The 16,935-nt window shown below is 44.9% G+C and overlaps 1 protein-coding gene across 2 annotated transcripts in view; it reads right to left on the bottom strand.

Annotated features, from left to right (window-relative positions):
* gro (groucho) overlaps window positions 1-16,935 on the bottom strand; it is a 51,869-nt gene that overhangs the window by 33,717 nt on the left and 1,217 nt on the right. The gene's annotated exons all lie outside the window — the stretch shown is intronic.

The following is a 16,935-nucleotide window of genomic DNA, read 5'->3' as shown; positions in this document are numbered from 1 at the left end:
GGTGGATCGCGACGATACAATGTTGCCATGCTAAACCATGTTAAAAATATGAAAAATTCCAAAATTATAGGAACTTAATAAAATTGGATAAATGTATTCTTTCAAAATATATAAGACAATATGATTTTTTTTAGATTTTTCTACCACATAGCTCTCGAGTAATTGAAAACTAAAGTTCACGTGCGTGCAAGCATAGAATTTACATATATAAACAGTTGCACATTTCGTGCATAAGAACTTGGATTTAACGCTCGTTCGATAACCATGTGGTAAAAAAATTTGAAAAAAAATTGTATTTGTATATTTGATGCCAAAGAATGTTGTCACCAAATTTGATCAAATTCTGATTACTTTGATTGTGATCCACCCTCCTTGATGAACGAGGCCGCGAATAAGGAGTAAACTTCTACGAGCTCTTCCAGCATATTTCAAAATCCGCTGGACATTATTTTTGGGACATATTGTATGGATCGAGCGGCTAGAGAAAGGGGAGGTGGAATTGAGGCGAAGAAACCAAGGCAGGAGAAAAAAATAGTTGACTCTGTCTCGGTTCTTATTTCTCACTCTTTTGTGCGAGAAGTTTGAGACACGGCGTGAGAGAAGCGTCGGGAGGCCGGAGGGGGCTGAGAAGACGAAGGAAAAGGCGCTGGCTTTGGAGGAGGGAAGATGAAGCCGAGAAGGAAGGAAATTGTTTCACCACTTGGATCCTCCTCGGCGTTGGTGCTATCGAAGAAGTAAAGAATTCTTTCTCCGCTCGGGCTCTTTCTCCGTTTCGTAATCCTCCTTGTCTCGTTCACCGACACCGGGGGGGGGCGACGCTAAAACTAATTAATTTGCAAGATCTGATCGGGACGAGAGAGAATGAAGAAAATAAAAAAAAGGGTTAAAGTAGAAGAAAAAATGGACGAAAGGAGCTCGACGGTGAGGACCGCGCGAATAAATTAGCTCCGCGAGGCTCCTCGTTACTGTAATATCATCAGTTCCCCCTGCGTACACGAGGATAAATTTGTTAGTCCGATAGCCTGCTGCGAAACGAGGGAACCGGAAGCGTAGCAACGATCCCGGAGACAAACAATAACTCGGTCGATCAAAGCGAGAGTACGCCAATCGGCATAACGTTGAGCGTCTCTCCAATCGAGTTTATCCTCGTTTAATCATCTAGCCAACGCGAGCAGGCCGAGGAGTTCCTTAAAATAAGCAGCTGCCCCTCATTATGTTCCTGCAATTCTGTCCATTTCCCCTCGCCCTTGAGAGCGCTGTTTTCCCCTCAATAATTACCAGAATAAACCAACCAGCGTTCCCAACATCAAAAAATCTCCGGATTTCCACAAATAAGAAAGTCCGTCTCCGATCGATGAAAAAAAAAAAGAGCAGCGCGAGGTGAGAATGCGTCAGGTCGAACCGCTCGTGCTTTCGAGACGAAACGTTACAAAAGCAGCGGAACGATGCATCTGGATAAACGACGCATATATACGACGTCGCAGTGCAGAGACAGTGGCGCCATCAACGAAGCTACAGCAAATACGCGACACAATGCTGCGGTCTTTGGGCATACTCTCCGTGCTTGCCTTTCTCCCCCCCCCCCTTCTCCTCTCTTTCTCTCCTCCCCCTCCGGCTCGGTTTAATCTCCATCCTCGCTCAACGAATGTGCACAACGCGTGGGAGTGCATGTAGATGGATTTATACGGAGTACAACGAAGGACAATCGTGTATGTGCGTATACAGGAAGGCCGACGAACCGAAGGGCGTATCTCTGGCTAACTTTGACTATTAAATTACACGGGTTATGGCCTTTTGTGCATGACTATTCGAGGTATATAGACATTATTTACACGTGTGTTTACGCAGCGGTGTGCACGAAGCTGCGAGGCTCTCGTCGTTCTCTGCACCGCGCTCTCTTCGTGTCTCCACCTCATCTCTCTGGCTCCATTTCTCTCTCTGCGCACCGAGCGCCTTCTCCCGGTCCCCGCAGTCTCGTTCTCGCGTTATTCCGTCTAGTAGAGCTTTAGCCCATCAGCCACAAGTTCCAGAGAGCCCGACCTGTACAAATAAGCGAAACGCGCTGCCAGGAGACGATCGACCCAGTGTCGGAAATAGACGATGCTACCTGTGAATCTACGTGTGGGTGTTCACTCCTCGCTCTTCGGCCCTCTCCCTCTCTCGTTCGCTCTCCTCCGTTCGAGCTCTCCGGGCCCTTATCTGCGAACGTTGTTTCGCTACTGTCTTCGCGCGATTGTATTCTGACGATCGCTTGCGATCTTTCCGTCGTTTCTTGTCACGAGAACCGGTAGCCAAATAAAAAGTAAATACTGCCCCTCGAGCCTCACTCTGTGCACTCTTGCGTGCATGCGCGTACGCGATCGCGACGGTTTTCTAAACGGAACGTCTCTCGCTCGAGGTTTTCTGAATGCGAATTGACCCGGTATTAGAAAAAGCTGTATGCGAAGGACGTAATTATAATTTTGACAAATCTTTTTCTCCTCTGCTGAAAAACGATTTTCCAACTTCACTGCTGATGTAAACGTTGGCTCACTAATCACATTTTATTTTGCTCGGACGACTTCGGGACAACGGGACGGAAGTATGAGGATGAAGTTTGCAACGTTCGAGTCCAACGAAACGATGTAAAAAACTCTCGAATCATTCAATTAAATCTCCAATTTTGTTCCCTGGCGAATTTGCAATAATTTGTGGTTTCTCAACCAGCATCGATACTTCGTGAAATAAAATTGGTGAATTTTAGCAGACTTCAGCGTCGGCCATTTTGTTCCCTGGCGAATTCGAAATTTGTAGTTTTTCACCGTACACCGATGATTCGTGAAATAAAAAATGGGTGAATTACAAATCGTGTTTTTTCCCTTCATTTCGTTGAACTTTGTTGCAAACTTCAGCGTCGCGTACGGAACTTCAAAACTGACAAGAATGGCTATAAGAGAGAAGATCGGATAGCGGAAGGAGAAATGAACGCAGAGGAAATGTGAGAAAGAATAGAACAGTGGGAGGGAGAGAGAAAGGACTGGAGAAGGAAATAACGTTTGTGAGAAGGAGCAAAAGGTCGAGAGGACGAAAGAGGAGAAGGGAGTGCGAGGATGAGAAAAAGAGGGAAGGCTGTGGAGGAGATCGGCCCTTGTTTGACATGTAAATGTAAATGTTGGACCGGGGATACCTCAGCCTGGTGCTCACCCGAGTGCTGACGAAATAGAAACAGCAAGAAACAGCATCTCGCTTTCTCTTTCTTTCCCGTAGCCTCTGGCTGTGAATTGTTCATCGTTCCCGGCAATCCACTCACGAGAGAGAGTTTGTCCTTGTATACGAACGATGGAAAGAGAGAAAGAAAGAAGGAGTGAGCTGGAGAAGCGTTTAGGCGAGAGGGCAGAGGGGGGATGATTGTGTCTCGTCGCGGGAGCGAGACTCGCCAAACGAACGAGGATAGCCCAATACGTACAACGCGGGGGTGTTGTCCACGAGCCCAACAACACCCCCAGAGGCTTTCAACCTCAACGAAATTATCCTCGCACCATCCCGCCGTTGCCTGTTTCACGAATTTTTTACAGAAAAACTGAATTTTTCAGGCTCGACGATTTCGAAATATTCCCTGTGCACTCGCACTCATTGTTCTAAAAATCGATCGCAGCAGTAGTTTCTCGCGCGGGTAAAAAAAAACCTCCATTTCATTTTCCCATATTTTCGGGATCGTTCAGTTCCGAAAACAATCGTTTTCCCTTCGTTCCAAATTATTTGACATTTCCGTTATCTTCTTCTGCCAAAGACCAGAAAAAACATTTTCCCATCGACAAAAATGAGGAGCTTCATTCTCGAGGAACTGAGAGCCACTGCGAGGAGAGATTTCAGTGGGCGGTATTGGTCCCCTCATCAAATGCCTGTCATACCGTTCTTACCCTCAAACTCGCCCGGTCCTAGGCAGGGATCTCGCTAAAGCTCGCCGAGCCAAAGGCAGAATCGCCTCGCCCCGCCCCCCTTTCTGGCCCTTCTCCCATTACCTGCATCCTTCTCGCCCTCCCTCCAGCCCTTCACCTTTCTCTCTGATAGTTGTAACCGTACGAGAAAAACAACCGAAGATGTACTAAAGAGTGACATGAAAAGCGACGAAAAAGAGAAGAAGATAAATGGAAAGAAGAGAATGAAAATTGAAAAAATTGAATTTCTCCATTCTCCGCAGGCATATAATATAAAGAACAACCATGAAAAGAGACGCGGAAATAAGAATAACGAAAAAAAGCAAGAAAAATTAAGCTCATTCGGAGAACAGAACGAGCCAAAGAAATTAAAGAAGAAAACTAAACAGATTTTAAGGGCTGCCGAGTAAAATGTGCAAAAAAAATCTAAAAGACGTAAAAGAAGAAAAACGAGGCGAGAGGTAAAAGGACGTCATAAAACATACTATTCATCACGAGCGTCCACTTTGTTGGAGGAAAGTAGAAGAAAGAATGGGGAAACGAAATCAATAAGCGGTCGCGTGACTGCGGTGTGAATTTATGTGACACTCCGGATTACCCAGGAGTCAAATGTACCGATGAGTAAAGTTGCAGCACCTTTTGTAAAATAATTGTGCCAACACGTGCAGTCTATCCGTATACATGAACCTGTTTCAATATATATTTTCAGCGATAAGAATCGAGTGCGGTGCGGATCATTTGTTTTATCGAGTGTCGCTATGGCTGCTGGATAAGCAATGAATGCACGTGTTTTTTCGTTCGCTTTTTCCCACTCTTCCACGAACGACGAATTATTGCGGAGAATGGACGTTTTGGAAATGTCGAAAGCGGAATCGTGGGTCGATTGAAATTGGGACTAACATTGGGACTATTAATTCGTCAGTGAAATTAAGCCTCGTGGCTCAAGGTCGCCCGGATTTCCCAGCGTGCTTATCCCTCCGGAGCCGATTCGTCTTGAACTTTTTGCTCATCTCGGAAATCGCGTTGATGGACGGACGAATGCAAAGCCGCACGTTTACCTTTTTCCTCCCCCTTTTTGCCTCGCGCTACTCAATTTTTTCACGAGTGCTCGGGAGTTCCTATTGGGGTGCGGAGTGAAAGGAGCGGGAAGGGAAATAAAAAGGGGAAAATAGAAAATAGATGAGAAGGAGGCGACCAGAGGGGGGAAACGGATGGACGAAATGGTTGAAAGAAATAAAATGAGAGAGGCAAAAAATGGAGCGAAGAAAAGCGAAGAGTGCGAAATAAAATGGTGGAAAGAAAAATAAAATAAAACGAGGAAGAGCGACGGGAGGAAGGAGGCAGAGAGAGAGAAAGGGAGCGAGAGATAAAGAGGAGCTCGTGAATATTCAGCGAGCTCGAGGAAGCCGGAAGCAAGGTCGTCTTGGTGGATTCGCCGAGGAAAAAGGACGCACGAACGAATACGAGGAGGGGGAGGAGGAGAAACATGCATGAGGAAAAATAATAAGAGATAAAAGTACGTACGAGAATTCCAGTAGCAAAAGCGACGATTTCATCGAGGAGGAGTTGGCTATAATGGTCGGGCGAAATTGCCATTCGTTCGAGAAAGGACACGAAGGAGAGTGCGAGAGCGTTGTCACGGTTTTCCTCTTTTTGTTAAACTCTTTTCTTTCTTTCACGTCCCCTGCGCATTTTCCCATTTTTCTGTACGACTCTGAAGCCGTTTCGTACCGAAAAACGCCCATTTTTTTCATCCCCCTCGCATTCATAATCGTTCCTCTCGGATAATATTTTTCGTTAGCACTCTCATTCGTGGGAAAACTCAAACATGAAAGAGCGCAGCAATGACTTTCGAGTCTCGGAAGCATGCTCCAGTTTCCCACTCGAAGGTCATCCGCCGGAGTTCGAGGTCCTTCGCGTCCTTTCAATCTCCGCGATCTCAAAATTCAGATAAAATTCATCAAAATTCGTTACGCCGACTCGATCCGACGATCGGAACGGGAAAAAGTAAAGCAGGCAAATCAGCAACCGGTTCGATCTCACTGCGGAGGGAAAAAATGACGCATCGAAATGAAAAGTCCCGTGGCTTGTGCGAATGCATTCATTTTTCAGGTTAACGTTTCGCGCGCGCGTTGATAACGCAAAACCACGTTCGTAGGGAGGCTGCTGCCTATCCAACGGAAAGATGGGATTGGCATATCGTCTATATACACGGAGCCGCATATATAAAAATACACGCTTAAATTGAGCACACATGCATACATACATATTCTCTTTCACCCACTCGAACGCGCCCCCTTAAATCGTTACTGTCGACGTGCACACCTCCATATATCTCGGGCTCTCGAGGGCTTGGGGAAAAAAAAATATTGAAACAAAAAAAGAAACATTTGAGCACTCCTGGGGTCACGTTCTTCCTTTCTCTCATCGTTTCTGGCTTCGCTCAGGTCGAATCAGCCTAAAATCAATATACGCCGTGTCCCCGAAGTCGACGACGCTGAAGTTTGTAACGTTCGAGTCCAACGAAATGGGGGAAAAAAATATTTGTAATTGAGCAATGTTTTATTTCACGAATCATTGGCGTAGGTCGGAAAACTACGAACTGCAAATTCGGCAGGGAAGAAAATTGGAGATTTAGTAGAAATTCGAGTTTTATTACAGCATTTCGTTGGACTTCGACGTTGCGAACTTCGGCGTCATCCCAAATCATGACGAGGGATGGCAGATGATTCTAAAGAATCCTTCGATTCTGACGCGCCAAGTCGACGTTTTGATAAGTCATCGAATCGCTCGCCAACGGCGGCCCATAGACCAAAATGACGGAGGACTTTTCTCATCGAGATTTCACGATCTACGTACTCGGCTAAAAATCGGGCGTCACATCCCGGACCCCGGAACGAAACGCGTGGACTTTAGCTCGAATAAACTGTACAAAAAACGAGCCACACAGCGCCCAGCGCTGTCAAATTGTGTGTATGCGTCCGTGTCTCTCTCGCTCGCTCTCTCTCTCTCTCTCTCTGCTCCGTTATATATAGATGATCATCGCAGCGTAGAGGAAAAGGAGGAAAAAAAATAAACGAGATAGCGGGGCCGAGGGAGCGGCGAGGAGGGCTTTTCAATTTTCATTCCGTAGCCAATTCGGAACTGACAATTCGCGACGAACAATTAGCCCGGGACGCGCACAATTTGATTAGCGATTGTCATCGTCCGAAATGTTTTTTTTTCTCCTCTGTATTCTCTTCTCTCATACTCTACTCTCTCGATCCCATTTGTACAGCGCATTTTTCATGGCATTGCTCTCTCTCTCTCTCTCTTTTACACTCTCGCTCCTTTTTTGCGTTCTCGCTCGATCTTTTGCTACAATTTCGCGGTGCTTTATTATCTTTCCTTCCGGATGTATGTTTCTCTCCTTCTCTCTCTCGCTCTCCATTTTTTCCTCTCGCGCTCTTTCGCCCCTGCGCCCCACGCTGCGAAAGCTCTCGTGTGGTTTTGTTCCCTCAATGTGAGCACGAGCACGCACGCACCAGCTCTAATTCCCTCGACGATCGGCGGGACGTACACGTCGCTGCAATTTTTATTGCAATTTCTCTCCGATCCACACATCCGTCGAGCTTACAAGACATTACAAGACACCTCTTTTTTCTCCACAATTCGACCAAAATGTCGCTCATCATTTTAATAATTCCAAGTCGAATCTTAATATGTCAAAGCCGCCAACTTTGGGGAAAGACGACGCCGAAGTTTGCAACGTTCGAGTCCAGCGAAACGAAGGAAGAGAATGATTTGTAATTCACCAATTTTTTATTTCTACTAATTTCAAATTCGCTAGGAAAGAAAATTGGAGATTAACTGAAATTATTCGAGTTTTTTTGCACCGTTTCGTCGGGCTCGAACGTTGCAAACTCCATCTCGTCATGAACTATTTTCGTTGGACTTTCAAATAATTCATTGAAAAAAAGTGCGAGCGCGATTTTGAGAGAACCGAAATTCATCCGACTTCGGGAGCCGAGATTTCAAAAGAGTATTGCGCATCTTCACATCCGGAATGTTCCTTTTTCCCAGAGAGTGCAATCCACTTATTGTCGATCGATGGAAGCGGAGGACGGAGGACGCTGGGGGGGCGTTATGCACGTACATTTGTTTATAGAAGAGCGTGAGCAGAGTTAGAAAAAATGTCAGAGGCAGATAATAATAAATAAGAAAAAAAACGGTAAAGAAAGATGAAAGGAGAAAAACAAAATGGTGGGAGCGGTGCAAGCGGCGGGGGGGGGGGGGGGGGGGGGAGGGGGAAAAAAGGAACAGAAGCGTAAAGGAAATGGAGAAAAACAAAAGAGAAAATCTTTTGTCCCTTGGTAATGCACCGCGACTCTGAGAGAAAAAAAACGAAATGCAAGAGTAGCGCCCACGTACAAAGCGTTCCGGAGAGTTCATACATTATTGCTATAGACGAGTCAGCGAACGCTTCGCATGCGCTTACACATCTCTACGTTTTCATGTACATTCGCACATGTACATAATAAATGGAACTTTGATGAAGCGTGCGCATCTCTCGGCGAACGAAGAGAGATAAAATATCGTACGAGATAAAGTTTTTCCGTTGTGCCAACGTTCAACTTTGCTCGTTGTCGTTTTTTTTCTTTCCTTTGTTTTTTCGTAGATGCGGAAACGAAATCAGGAAATAAAATCAAACTTGTTGTAGGATCACTGTAGCGGTCATTCAATTATGGGCTCAGATATTTTTCTGGTTGACACAATGACGGATAACAACGATGCTGGAGGAGGCTGATTGAGGAGAGAGGAAATCAAATCGTTGTTTGGGAACGTCGAAACTTTAAGAAATGAAAAGTGGGGGGCAGAGATCGAAAGACAGAAGCTCCGAGCGTGAAGTTGCAACGTTGGAGTCCAACGACATGAAGGGAAAAAAACAATTGTAATTTGTCCATTTTTTGTTTGATGAATCCTTGGTGTAGAGTGAATAACTACGAAATGGAAATTCGGCAGGGAACGAAATTGGAGAATTACTGGAATTATTGGAGGGTTTTTTTAGAACGTGGGACTCCAACGCTGCAGACTTCAGCGTCATCAAAAAACGAGTTTCGATGCAATTTTCTGATGGACGCATTAAAACGAAATTTCATCGGGGCAGATTTTCATGGCTTTGACTAAATTTCGTTTCACTAAAACAAAGTTTTCTCGTAACATTTCATTTCGGGTGTCTGGAAAGAGTCATTTTTTTGCACACGTCCAAAAATATGTTTCAATATTCGAAAAGAACCAGGTTCTCAGTAAAGTGTCTGGATGGCTTGGATGGAGGGGTTCAATCCGTAGATCGAGGCGAGCGATATAATCAATCGAGTTCTATGGCTTGTTTCGCAAAGTTGTTGACGACTCCTCATTTTGTCGTGCGAGCACGCAGAAGAACGTGTGCGGAGAGCGTTCCAAGGATTATTCATGAGCAACCGCGGCTGCAAGCGATACCAACGAAGAAAAAAGTGACACAGGTTCGCTGAAATTTTTCATCGCTTAAGGAGGGTGGATCACGAAATCAAAGTAATCAGAATTTGATCAAATTTGGTGACAACATTCTTTGGCATTAAGTATACAAATACAATTTTTTTCAAATTATTTTACCACATGGTTATCGAACGAGCGTTAAATCCAAGTTCTTATGCACGAAATGTGCAACTGTTTATATATGTAAATTCTATGCTTGCACGCACGTGAACTTTAGTGTTCAATTACTCGAGAGCTATGTGGTAGAAAAATCTAAAAAAAATCATATTGTCTTATATATTTTGAAAGAATACATTTATCCAATTTTATTAAATTCCTATAATTTTGGAATTTTTCATATTTTTAACATGGTTTAGCATGGCAACATTGTATCGTCGCGATCCACCCTCCTTAAGGAGTTAAATACATTCAAAATTTCAAAATGATAAGAATTTCATAAAATTTGGTGAACATATTCTTTAGTGTCAAATTTGACAATACAAATTTTTTAAGATTTTTCTCCTGTATGTACAGTTATCGAGTACTTGATCACTGAAGTCCACGTGTATTAGCACAGCGTTTCCATATATATAGGTATACATTCCGGGCATAAGAAATCTGCTTTAATGCGTAATTACTCGATAACTAAGCAGAAGAAAATTTTGAAAAAAATGGTGTCTTCGCACTTGATGTTGAAGAACATTTGATCACCAAATTTGATGAATTTATTATCATTTTGACGAATGTAGCCACCCTCCTTAATAGATCGAGTTTTTCCCGAGCAAGAAGAGCGTCTTATTAGCCCAGGTTTGAGAATGAGAGACGACAACAAAGTCGCGGTCATGGTGAAACCGGTGAAGAAACGTCTGTGGAAGTGTAAAATGATGGAAACGAAATAGAAAAAGTGTAAAAAGGAGAAATAAAAAGGGTAGCCGTGTGTGCTCAACCTCGGGGGATGTGGCCGTATAAATTCGTATAATAGAAATAGAGGAGAAGCGAGAACATAATGTACGCGGAGAGAGGAGTGGAGAGGCGTGCAGGGAGCGGAGGAAAGAGTGGAAAAAAGAGGCAGAGAAGAGCGGAGGAGAGAGCGAAGACGGAAGGGAGGAGGTCTGAACCAGATAACTCGGGAGCAAGAATCGCGGTCAGGAAAAACTCTGGTTACGTGGAGAAAATAAAGCGCGCAAGCGCCGGAGTCACGTCGAGAAGTGAGAGACGAGGAGCGAGCAGCGCGGCCGCGGGTAAAGAAGAAGGAGAGCTTAAGGACAAACAATTACCCTGTCCCCGAGCTCGGCCTTTCCACCCTTGTTTCTCGCGCTCGCTGTCCTTTATCTCCCCTCTCTTTTTCCTTTCTCCCTTCTTTTTGTCCTCTCATCTCGCGGCGAAAGTCTCGTGCGAGAGGCAAAGACGCTATCGCGCTTCCTCGCCCCTCGTACTCGGCGGTAGGAAGCCCCCCGCCCTTCTCATTCGACGAGCGCGCGAGTAAATGAGAAAGCAATAATACCTGCGTGGGCGTAAGAGCGAGAAAGAGCCGCCGTTATGTTGGCTCATCGAGTCTCCCAACCCCCGGCGTTCTCCGACCCCCCACCCGCGCTAGTGTCGTTGCAGGCTTCTCTTCTGTTTTGATATGGTGAGCAAGCACACGGGGCTTTCCGCGTCACTCAACAGGCTCAAATTCCGACCAGTTTTTGTTCGGCTTTTCGAATATTTTTTCTTTTTCTTCCTTGGAGACGAGTTTTTCGATTTTTCTATTACACAACGATCTATTTATTTTTTCACTTTATTAAATATCTCAGTTATTTCTTCGCGTCTTTGAATTTTGGTTACGATACCTCGGAAGATCCGAACGGAAGTGGGAAATGAAGAGTCCGCTCACGGGCCTCGTGAAAGAAAATGAAATGAAAGGGGAAAATTGAAGAAGGAAGCGAGGTTCGAGCACTCGCGAAAACGACTCGGAACGCCCCGTACATACGTGTTTACACAAAGACATAAGTACATGCGGGCATGTATGCATGAAAACTTACAAACACAGAAGAGAAAGGAAGGGAGGAAGAGCGAGGGGTTGTCGGCCTCCGGTAACGATGAAAGGGGACGCGCCGGCGGCGGCTTTCGTTAGATAGAGGAATTGAGAAGCGCGAAAGGGAGGAGGAGAAATCGCAAAGTTAAAGAAAGATCAGAAGGGAGGGCGGCGAGCCAGGGAAAGGGGATCGAGCTCTTTATTCCGAGTTACGTAAGGAGAGCAGCGTTTTCAACATAATCATTCTTCTCCCCGAACAAATCTTTTTCGCCCCTTTTGTAACTTCGAATATACGCGGCCACGTTACTCCCTGTACGAGCCTACGGAATATAATGTCAGCTATTCAGAGTCTCCGTCCATTGTCGACTTTCGAATAAACACGAGCGAACAAATAATTCGTTACTTTTGGAGAGCAATGATCACCCAAGTATTTCCTTACGATTTTCTCTTCTCACAAACATTTCGTCGACCTTGTACCAAAGATGAATGACGGCGTTGAAGTTTGCGACGTTCGAGTCCAACGAAATGGAACGAAACATTTGTAATTTCATCTACTTCACGAAATCGTTGGTGCAAGTTGAAAAACTACAAATTGCAAATTCCGTGTGGAACAAAATTGGCGAATTGCTGGAATTATTCGCGTTTTTTAAGATCGCTCCGTTGCAAACTTCAGCGTCATGCTCAATTTCTTCAATGAGAGAAAAACAATTTGGCTGAAGGAACAACAGAAATGAAATTCATTTCGTCCGAGTCCAACGAAATGAAGGAAAAAAGCATTCGTAATTGAGCGATATTTCATTTCACGAATCATCGGCGCGTACGTTGAAAAACTACAAATTTCAAATTCGGCAGGGAACAAAATTTATCCGTGAATTGAAAAATTGCTGATTTACAAGTGATATTTTCGTTTATTTCGTTGGACTCCAACGCTGCAAGCTTCGGCGTCGTGGTCCGATTTGGTTCCTCAAAATTTGTGAACACTTATCCAGAGAGTCGGCGCCGAGTACGAGAACAAAATTTCATAAAAATCAACCCAAAAGCAGTTTGTGCGTAATCTCATTAGGAAAGTCACCCCGGCGAGCCGAGTTCGATGAGTATTTCCACTAGAAAGTTAGGCGCTCGAAGTAATTTGAGTAAGGAGTCTTCGGAATACTGAAAGTATACACAGCAATATTTCAAAGTGCTTCGAAATCGGTGCGTGTGTACTCGATACTCGATCCCGGTCGGAGGATTTAAATCTGAGGATGCGCGGTGCTCCGCTCGAAAGTTGGAAAGTTTGAAACGAGCTCGCGTACTAAGCAAGCGTTACCGGGTAACCCGATTACGAGTTTTTAACTGGCTAATCGATCGAGTTGGTAGTACGCAGCGTGCGCGCGTAATTTTGTTTGGAAAACCGCGCGTAGCCCGCGAAGACAAGTGCTGGGGGGGGAGGAAGGATTTCCCTCCCAGGTCTCCCCGCTCATGCACGGAGCTCTATTAGAGGGGCGATGTGAACGAGCCTTAGAGCCGAGGTCAGGATAGCAGACAAAAAGTATGGTATTGCGGGAGAGACGCGGCTCTGTTGGGAAGGAGAGCCCGCGCGGAGGTGTGCTTCGCGAGAAGCGCGCGCGCGTGTGTCTCGATCGATTTATCGCGTCTGATTTACTGAGCGCTTAAAACGCGACCCGTTCCGGGGAAGGGCGCGCTCCGTCAACGAGCACACAGCGTTTATCCTAATCTCTCGCTCTCTCTTTCTCGCTCTCGTTCTTTCGCCTCCGGTGAACGGGAGGTTTCCCAAGGCCGGTCTGCTTTGTCGCATACCATTCCGGAACCCCGGGGGCGAAAAAAGAGCCACGAGAAAAGCGCGTTAAACAAAGACGTCATAGAGAGCAGACGGGGAGATAAGGGGCAGGCGAAAAGACGCTTGTAAACAAATAATCGAATACTTTGGTGTGTGCTCAAGCCCGAATTGAACGATAAGTTTCTTCAGTACATTGACGCGCGTGACGACAACGAAAAAAAACATTTGTAATTCACCAATTTTTTATTTCACGAATCATTGGTGTGAAAAACTACGAATTGCAAATGAGGCAGCTAACAAAATTGGACAATTACGGAATTGTTGGAGAGCTTTTTTACATCGTTTCGTTGGACTCGAACGTTGCAAACTTCAGCGTCATGCGATTGGCGGGTTCGAGATGTCTCAAAAATCGTGCCAAGACTCTTCAATCCTGCACTTTTTAATGAAAATCGTTAATCGAGCAGCACTCGGTTCGAGTACAAAATCGTGAATGAAACTTTTGTTTTGTGGCAAATTATCGAGTTCGTTGAACGAAGAGAGGGACCGATCTACGTTTTTTGTTGTTCAATCAAAACTGCGAGTCGATTCGATCAAGAATTTCATGTTTGCAGCGAGACCGAGGAGAACCTTTGCTCGATAATAAATCGTGTCCAGTATCGGGATGAATGCCTTTGGATTCGAATCCATTTTGACTGAAATTAGTTGAGAAGCATATTTTTATTCACAGTCACGAAAGGAAACTCCGGGATGTTTCTGGGCCGGGAATATCGTTGCATCCTGCCCCGGATTAGCGCTACCATTTGATCCATGTACACACATATTTACAGAGATTATAATCAGCCCGCTAATGATCGAGCCCGGGGCGGATTAGGGTGGGTTTCGATTAACCATGCGAGAGCCACATTTCCGCGCGGCTTTTGCTCAATACGTTTTAGCCCTGTGGTAGTTTGCCGATGACCCGGACTGACCGAACGCTACGAGGAATTCGGTTCGACGTGCCCGCCAATTCTTGTAGGCACGTTGACGGACTCGGACCCCAAAAAAGGCAGGTTCACTTGGCTCGACGACGCTGAAGTTTGAGTCCCAATAAATGGAGGCAAAAACATTGACCAATTGTTTATTTCACGAAGTCGGAAATTCGGCAGGAAACGAAATTGGAAAATGACTGGAATTGATGGAGCGTTTTCAAGCTCATTTCGCTGGACTCGAAAGTTGCAAACTTCAGCGTCATGGACTGGGCCCGATTCCGTTGGATGAAAAATATTGTAACATTTGAACGATGAACGAAAGATCGACGAATTTGGGAGGCCAACGATTTCGCTCAGATTCCGGTCTTTCCAGGAGTTTCATAAAAGTGTGAAGCTTCCGCTCCGGTGCGAGGCTCCTCAATAAGTTCACTTCTCGACCGCGTCGTTCCATCGTAATAACTTCTCCACGAGTCCCCGTGTCTCGGAGATGTAACGATAAGCTGACTTTTGTGGGAGGCTGTACAGTTGAAACGAGAGTGAAAAAAAAAGAGGCGCGAGCCGCGCCTCGCGCCCGTTTAGTTGGCACGTTCTATCGAGCACACGCGTGTACGCGGAGACATGCTTGCGTGTGTTCAAGGTCAAAAGGTCGTAAGGGGGCCGCGGGGAGGAATAACAATGGAGAGAAGTTGCGCCCTTTCATCGGCGAGGCGGCGGCCCGTCGATCCTGCTCCGCAGTGTCAGTCTTTCCATCATTTCTCGCTCTACCAATCGCGAATGCGGCGCCGTAAATTGAACGACGTTCCTCAACGACCGAGTCAACTGACGATATTAGTGAGAGAGAAAAAACAGCGCTCGAGGAAAAATAAAAGAATGGGGGAAGCGGGAGAGCGAGCAAGAGAGGAGGAAATTAATGCTCTCGGGCACTCGGATCACGTACAAAACCAAGAATCTTGAGCGCAGAAAGTGAATTGAGCAAACGATCTCCATCGAGCTGCGAAAACATTTTTCTATCCTCGTCTTTCGCCGATGAAACGTCCCCTCAAGACGGATGGACCATTCTCACGATTAAAAAGGGGCTTTTCTTGCCGTTTTGCCGAAATAATGAGACACGTGCGCCCAAAATAGCCCACAAATCGTTGTTACTAGTCATTCTTATTTCTCGACGTAATTCATGAATTTAGTTCAGTGAAGAAGAATCGTGCGTTATACTTGTCGTTGAAAAAGCAACTCAACTTTTTTGCTCTTTTCGTGATCGACGAAACGATTAAAATTTATTCTCGGAATTATTCAAATAATGTGTAACTCGTTTGTTGAGATTGATCAATTTTTAACCTGCAGAGACTCCTGCAAATTTGCACCCACGAAAATTTCGTGTCTAGAACACTTCAAAATTCCTTTTTTCAATTTGCCCATTTTTCTATAACAAAACTTCATTTTACTATTTTTTTAACGTTTGTAATCAATTACCAAGGACTCGTTACCCCTAAAAAGCCTCGTTGTGAGATTAATTACATGCATTAATGGATGAAATAAAAAGTTTTTAAAAGTCCAAGTCCAAATTTGCACCAGTCAAACAAAATGTGACAACAGCCATTTTCTATTCACATGCGTGTGCACATCCATGTTTTGAACCAGCTGGCTCATGGTGTTGTCAAACCTTCCACCGTTTGTGTCGTTATTACTCGTTAACCTCAAACGAGTGTTTTTCGTTTTCCATTCCCAAGTGATTTTTACCGGTAACAAGCCTTTTTCGAGACATCATCGATGTCTAAAGACATTATATTTTCTTATTCGCGTTTTTGTCTGCCACAAGAGCCAATGTACAACCCTTCAAAAATGTGACTTTCGTTAATTTTTTTCTCGACAACTCGTAGATCCTATAAAAATTCCGGGAATTTTTATACGCCTGTTCGAATTTTCGATTTCTATTAGATTCGCGTGAACTCCCTTAAACTTGTCAGGATCCGAGTACTGGGATAAAAACGTACCGAGCACTTCATCAACCGGAAGATACAAGAAAATGAAAAAAAACTAAAAAAAAAACACATAAATGAACTTAATTTTATAACGAAGCAGTACCATTTGTATTTCATACTGTCAAAAGATAAAATGAGAAAAAAAAGTAGAATATATATCTTGATAAATTGGAGTTTGGAAACTCGAGATGCTCAAACGTGTTCTCTCTTTCTCTCGTTTTCTGTGCTATCCAACAATTAACTCTGTCATGCCTACCCTCATTCCTCGTCGTTAGCTCCGCTGTAACGACGTCGACAAATGGCGTTAGAGGCTTTAACGTACACACACGCACAAACGCGACCACACACCGATTTATAAATGTATAGTTAGAAAGGAGAGAGAGAGAGAGAGAGAGAGAGAGAGAGAGAGAGAGAGAGAGAGAGAGAGAGAGAGAGAGAGAGAGAGAGAGAAAGGCAGGGAAATGGGTGGCGTGTTGAGGACAATCTCGCACACATCGATCAGGGCACGCAACGTTAAAACGCACGCTGGTGTCTCGCAAGGGAATAAGCAAAACCACGAGAAAGAGAAGCACCCGGAGAAAGAAGGAGAGAGAGAGAGAGAAATTGTGTTTACAGCGAGATGGGTGTGCGTGTGTACATCTCCCGTATTCGGTACACGTTGAATAGTGAACAGCGAGAGGAGAGAAGGAGGAAGAACAAACGTTTCAGGAAGCCCAAAGTCACCAACACGTTTGTCCGTTTTCCAATTTGCATGTGTTCTAGTATATATCTTTCACGAAGCAAG

This window comes from Venturia canescens, chromosome 6, assembly GCF_019457755.1.
Source record: "Venturia canescens isolate UGA chromosome 6, ASM1945775v1, whole genome shotgun sequence".
Lineage (NCBI taxonomy): Eukaryota > Metazoa > Arthropoda > Insecta > Hymenoptera > Ichneumonidae > Venturia > Venturia canescens.
This window is presented reverse-complemented; position numbering and strand designations above follow the sequence as displayed.